General features: G+C 40.9%; 1 long non-coding RNA gene across 2 annotated transcripts; it reads right to left on the reverse strand.

Moving 5' to 3' along the window:
- Nucleotides 1–656: 656 nt before the first annotated feature.
- On the reverse strand, nucleotides 657–7,026 carry LOC122866611. 2 transcript variants are annotated; one of them, XR_006375761.1, is made up of 4 exons: nucleotides 6,923–7,026; nucleotides 5,370–5,533; nucleotides 4,941–5,260; nucleotides 657–917 (listed from the first exon to the last, which is right to left on the reverse strand). It is a non-coding gene; the product is annotated as an uncharacterized LOC122866611 (long non-coding RNA). The 2 variants fall into 2 exon arrangements; XR_006375760.1 differs by having other exon boundaries at nucleotides 6,810–7,018.
- Nucleotides 7,027–7,232: the final 206 nt, after the last annotated feature.

Consider the following 7,232-nt stretch of genomic DNA (forward strand, 5'->3'; position numbering starts at 1 on the left):
CCATTCTACTTTTGGAGACTTTAGGAACCACAAGTAACCCTGCATCCTGGGAGCGCAGTGTTCTAGTCGGATAATATGGTATTGATGAGATCTTTAACATATGATGGTGCCAGACCATTGCGTGCTTGAAGTTTAGTTAACTGGTTAGTTTCATCTGGCTTGATCGATAGATATAATTGGGTATCATCTGCATAGCAATGAAAGTTTATGGAGTGTTTCCTAATAACATTACCTAGAGAAAGCACATATAGGGAGGAATAGAACCGGTCCAAGCACAGAACCTTGTGGAACTCCATGACTTACTTCGGCATGCACAGAGGACTCACCGTTAACATATACAAACTGAGATCAATCTGATAGATAGGATTCAAACCAACTTAGTGCGGCTCCTTTAATGCCAATTACATGTTCCAGTCTCTGTAATAGGATGTGATGGTCAATGGTGTCGAACACAGCACTAAGATCTAACAAGACAAGTACAGAGACAAGTCCATTATAATAGTATCAACCTTGTTATTCCTGTATCATAAAACAAACCATATGTAAATATGTGATTTATTATATTATATACATTTTGAAATATTACAATATACACAATTACAATATAACAAAGTAACTCAAGTATAAATTGACAGTATTGTCAGTCAGTAGTGTAGTGTCAGTTAGGCCTACAGCCTACTTGGGCGAAAGTCTACGTATCGGCTGTGAGGATCTGGAAAACGTTCGCGTAACCGCAGCAACTGGGGTTCACAACCCGGTTGCCTTGCACACGTAATACTTCCTCCACAGTCAGACCGAAGGCGCCTCTGTCTCTTCCTCTACCACGACCGCGTCCCGGTCGTCCTCTGCCTCTGCCCCGGTTAGCAGCTCTGCCTTTTCTCCGACCACTTCCTCTTGATTGGTCTGCCTGATGTGAACTGTGATAGAAAATTATAACCAAGTTACTTGGACAAATCAAATCGCAACAAAGTTCTGTATGGTGAAGTTGGTGCATTTTATGAGTAAGTCTTCTGTGACATTGCCCACCGCAGGGTCAGGGTCATCACTTCTCAACCCCCAGGAATTTAGTTTAAGTTTAAGTTCAGCAGCCAAATTCACAATTTTAAAGCATGTGTAGATGAAAAGCCAAGTCAATGATAATGGTCAACAATGAATAACTATGGCAGATCAACTTACTTGCCAACCTAAGTAAGTTGAATTAGTTAAGACATCCTAACCAGGCTATCTGGGGATCTTCCCCAAAAAATAGTTTGAAAATTGAAAACTGTTTTCCTGCATTCTAGTGAATTTATGGAGTCATTTGCTCCATTGGCTGCTATTGGTGATTTGATTTTCAAATTTGTAGTACTCACCTCAAAGGAGTAACATTGGTTTGATAAGTGGGGGGCACAATGAAGTGGGGTGTCTGGGGGTCCCCCTCCATGGAAAAAAAATATTTGAATACCATTTTCTGCATTTCTAGATGCTTATATCATATTCTCAGCTACTTAAAAGCAACACATTATGATTCAGATGGCTATCATGCTTAGTTTAATCATTCTGCCAGAAAATGGTAAATATACATCAGAAAAAGCTGTCTTTCTCTCTGCATGTTTAACCCAGAAATCACGATCCAACAGATGATCACATATTACACCAATTTTAACCTCTCTGCACTGGCTTCCTGTTAATTATATAATCCATTTTATAATTTTGGTGCTCACTTATAGAGGCCTACATGGCCAGGCTCCACAGTATATCATGGATCTTCTGCTCCTCCACACCACGAGTCGAGCTCTTAAGACTCGCGGAGATCGTGCTTTCCAGTCAGCAGCCCCTAATATTTGGAATAGTCTCCCAATAAGCTTGAGATCTTTGGACTCTGTCTACTCTTATAAAAAGCAGCTAAAAACACATCTTCAGACAGGCATTTAGTTAGCATGTGGTATTTTATGTTTTAATTTGTCTTATTTCTGTTCCCCTTGTATATCTTATCTGGTGTTTTTACTTTGTTTTATTTATTTGATTGAAATTGCTTTTATTTGATCTTATTTAGATTTTATTTCTTTGACTGTGAAATACTTTGTGACTGGTGTCTGTGAAAGGTGCTATATAAATAAACTTTGCTTGCTTGCTAGCACCACTGTCAGGTCAAAATTTTAATTTGTCCAATACTTTGTTTTATGACCAAATAAGACGGTGTAGTCCCTCATTTGTCCAGGAGTGTTCTATCGTAGAAAAGGTTTCAGTCGTAGTCATCTGGACACTGTTTACAGAATCAAGACGTTTGATTACTGATTACTGGGCCATCATGGAAACAATTAGGTCAGTTTCAGGTGAAACTAGGCAGGGTAAACAGCAGACACTCAGGTAGACTCCTTCCTGAGGGCAGGGCTTAAGTAACACAGAGTAGCTTCAATTTCTGAGGTCCATTTTTCACAATTGAGAATGACTTCTGGATGGGAGCTGAAACGTCTTGATTCTGAAAACAGTGTCCAGATGACTACGACTGAAACCTTTTCTACGATGACCAAATACTTGCAAAACTATTGGCATTCCCATCAGCCTCAGCTGTATTTTGTAGCCCTATTTAGTGCAAATTAGCAAACGTTAGCATGCTAATAAACTAAACTAAGAGGTCTTGTTTTATTATAAAATCTTAATCTAAAAAGTAACTAGTAACTTTGAACCCTCAAACGAACCTAGTAGAGTACAATATTCTAATTTGTATGTAATGTTGTGGAGTAGAAGTACCAAGTTGCAAAGTAAATGTGTAATGTGTGTCCCCCTATATTCACAATGCAGTCACGTGGCATGTTTGTGGTGTACTTTAGTTTGTCATGTAGTCCTCTTAAACAGAGCCTATTTATGAACTTAACATGAACTTGGCTTGACACATAACTATGTTTATCTATATTAATTCATTTGTATTCAGTTCTGCCTTTTCCAACACGAACATCCTCCCACCACTGTTTTGCAGTTTTACTTCATGCTGTCAGGTGTTATGATAGAAGGTTTAGGACTTTTCTTTTCTACACTGAGGTAGTGGAGGTTTTGCTGATGAGTTGTGGTGCAGGGGAGGGGAGGTGGAGACCTGCCAGTGAAATCAGATAAGAGAACTAACCTGTAGTCTATTTTTATTGCCATGTTGTGAGGACAGTCATCACTACAATGAAAAACTGAACTTTAAAACTGTCAAAGACAAGAATTGGCTACTCACAGGGTGCCAGAGGTGTAACAGCATGCCAAGGACTGTGGGCTGAACCAGCCACAGGAACTGCCAGCCCACTGGTCCAACCAGTAACACTCTGATTCTCCTCTCGGGGCAGACTCTGTTCATTCACTGGACTCAGTCCATCCTACCACATACTGTGCAGCTTAGGTTTCAACACAAGACTCCTACTTTTTATCAAATCAGTAGCAAAAGATGTCACATTTAGTTTAACGTCTGCTCTTTTTATATCGAACAGTGCTATCGTTATCTAACCAAATTTATAAAACTTGAAGGTCATGGAAAGAAGTGGTGCAATACAATACACATACACAAGCACACACACAGCTGAAGGTAAACAAAAAGTCAAGGAGACAGTCACTGTAGATGTGTCATGGAAGATAAGAACAGTTTGTTTATCTGCAAATCAAAGGGCTTTACTATTCTGTATTGTCAAGATGGGTCTTTGAAACGCTCATAGGTCTAGTTGTTAAAAAGCAACATAACAACCAAAGTGCTGTAAAAATAAAAAATAAAATCCCTACAAAATGATAAGTTCCTGAGTCACGCAGGCAGACAAGCACACAAGCATTCTAGTGCTGAGGTCCAGCTTGACTGCTTATAATAATGTTATCTCGGTCTTGGTGGAATAAACAAACACAAGTACAGATTTGAGCTGCTCTCTGTCTCTGTCTCTCTGGAGGAGCAAGTTGGCTAATTAAAACATCACCAGCATCACATGTGTTTATGTGTGTGTTTTTGTTCTTATCAGGCCACCCAGAGTTTGTTTCGAGGTTATAAAAAAGGGAAGTCAGCCCTTAAGTTTGTGTCAGAAAATGTTAATATCCTGCATTAAAATACTTGAATGTGTGTCATCCCGCAGAGGTGAATTGATGTGGCTAGTCACAAATCACAAAACCCTTGGCAATAATGGCCATAATGCAAGCACATTTATGAAGTACATTACTAGAGCTGAAATGATTAGTTAGATTTTGATAATCATTAATCGTTTCAGTAATTTTTCAAGAAAAAATGCCCAACATTCAGTAGTTTATGCTCTTCCATGATGTATTGCAGCTTTTCTCTGTTTTATATCATTATAACCTGAGTTAAACTTGGGTTTTGGACTGCTAATCAGACAAAACAAGACATGAAGACGTCATCATGGGACATGAAAAAATGTTCAAACTGTTTTGCTGTTGATAAAGTTTTGGTGCTGTATGGTCCTATTTATTTTGTTTATTCAAGGGGAGTTTCACTGAGAGCAGTGCTCTCTTTTTCAGGAACACCGTGATCACATTCACATAGTTACACATTCACACCTGGAAGCTGTCCAGTACAACCACAGTCTGATCTGCTGGCCACTGAGCAGCTCCACTGGAGCAGTTGGGGTTAAGGGCCTTGCTCAAGGGCACCTCAGTGGTGGTAATGAGGACTGTCCCCTTTCCCCACCTGCCAGTCCAGGGGATTCAACTGATAATCTTCCGGTCATAAGCTCGCTTGGTTATCTCAGGTACTCTTGTAATACTCTCTAATTTGTTCAGTCCTTTAGGGTTGCTGAAGGTGCATGTGTCGGCGTCTGTGTTTACAAGGCAGAGGCTGTTATAATTTAACTTTTTATCCATTTTTAGGCCAGTCTTTCTATGATACACTTTTAGATCTTAATTGATTTTTAACAATATCATTCAACCCGATAAAGGATTCTAACAATCCGACATGATTTTAAGTTGTTTTCAATAACTCCACTCACCTCTCCATCCGGGTTTGACACCTGCCCACCACGGTTGTCGAGCTGGACTCGGACAATCCTGGCTGGGAATCCTAAGCTTAAACATTCCATGTTGGTCACTGTCAGCGCCGTTGCTACTGCCACCACTGAGGCTGAGCTAGACGCCAGCATTCCAGCTGTTCAACCCCATTCTGAGGACCACTGGCTAAGAAGAAGAAGTCGTTCTCTCACTACTCTCCACCCGGTGAGCTTGAACTGACCAACAGGTATGACAGCCCTCAGCCCTCCTCCCAGCCGCACAACCAACCTTCCGGCTCATGGGATGCAACCACTGGTCACCCCTGCAAGAACAACCCATATCTCGTCGGATTATGTCAATATCGAAGCCAAATTTCACTCCAGCACCACGGGGCATCTCCCACCAGCCCCCCTCCCATCCATACTTTTCACCTCTCACCGCACTGCTTCTGGCTCAGATCCCTCCACCAGTCTCTCTCCCAGTCACACTTGTCATTGGCAACTCCATTGTAAGAAACATTAATGGAAAGTTTGTAAAGACAGTCGGTTTCCCTGGCGCTAAGGTTGGAGATGTCCAAGAGAAATTCAGCAGCCTCCTGGATAAATACAGCAGTGTACAAAACATTATAATGGTGCAAAGAACCTGAGGCCAGTTGCTTCTGCCCCCCCCACTTCCTTTTCTATGCCCGTTAAACTGACCCTCCTGAATGTGAGATCACTCTCAAATAAGACTTTTATCTTAAATGATTTTATCCTCGCTGTTCAGTTGGATTTTTTGCTTTTAACTGAGACCTGGCTGAAACCTGGTGATCAGGCCTAGCTGCTGGAATTTTGTCCCCCTTGCTATGACTTACTTAGCTCCCCTAGAACTACTGGCCGGGGGGGAGGACTTGCTGTTATTTTTAAAAAGCTTTTTTTTTAGCTTTAGTGTTGTTCAATTGATTTTAAACACTTAACTTAATTGGAGACTCTCATGTTCAAAACCTGCTGCTCAGAGCCTATCCTGTGTAGATGATGATGATGCTGATTACCTGCCTGAATTTTCTGATCTTATGTCCTTATTTGTGCTGAACTACAACAAATAAGTTATTATAGATGGAGATTTCAACATCCATATTGATGATTCATCAAACAGATTTGCTACTGAGTTTTTAAATATTACAGTCTTTTAATCTGTCTCAACATGTGTCTGGGCCCACTCATAAATGTGGCCACATTTTAGACTTAGTTTTCATTCTGGATCTAAATGTCAGCTCTCTCATCCATGAGGATGTTGTTATACCTGACCACTGCCCCATTACATTTGATGCTCTGTTGCCCTGTCTATCTGTTAATCAGTGTGTCCCAGGTCGCTCCCGCCTTATCAATCCCTGCTCCCTCATAAGATTTTCTAGCGCTTATACAGCTGCCCCCTGTATCCCCTCCCTAGAATCTTCTCCTGAGTGCTGAGGAAATGATATAATTATTTAATTCCACCTGCACTAATATTCTTGATATGGTTGCCCCTTTTAAGACCAGACGGTCTAAATGTAAATCTCAGCCTTGGCTTAATGACACTACACGCACTTTTGGACAACACTGCAGGAAGGTTGATAGAAAATTGAAGAAAGACAAGCTACAAATCTCCTTGGAGATGCTTAAAAACCACTTGACTCAATACCAGGAGACTGTTATAGGAGCAATAATGAAATACTTCTCCAACTTAATATCTAACAACTGCCATAGACCCAAAGTCATTTTTAGCACTATAAATGCTGTTATTAACCCAATTGGTAAAACTATTCCTGACCCCTCCACAGCAACCAGTGAAAATGTCACCTACAAAAACTTCTTTAGTTGACAAGATAGTTGATATTAGAAAGCAAATGGTACCTCTTGATCCTCCTATAGTCCTGTCTGTTTTTAATCAGTTTGAACCTGTGTCCCTCTCCCTTCTGCAGGAAGTAGTCATCTGAAGCCAACAACATGCCCATCTGACTACATACCCTCACTCCTACTGAAGGAGGTGTTTGACATTGTGGGCCCCATCATCTCGTCTATCATTAATTGTTGCCTTTCCACACGTTGCTTTCCCTCTTGTTTCAAACACGCAGTGGTTCAGCTGCTTCTTAAAAAAACCCAACTTGGACCCAAATTGTTACAACCTGTCTTTGTCTCACCAGCCACTATACTCATTACAGTCACTCTGCACTCCCTCACCTGATTGTTAATTCCCAGCACCTGTCACCCTTCACACACCTGCACTTCATCAGCCACTATACTTCCTATAAAACCCAGCTCCTCACTTCAGTCAGT

This window comes from Siniperca chuatsi, linkage group LG19, assembly GCF_020085105.1.
Source record: "Siniperca chuatsi isolate FFG_IHB_CAS linkage group LG19, ASM2008510v1, whole genome shotgun sequence".
NCBI lineage: Eukaryota > Metazoa > Chordata > Actinopteri > Centrarchiformes > Sinipercidae > Siniperca > Siniperca chuatsi.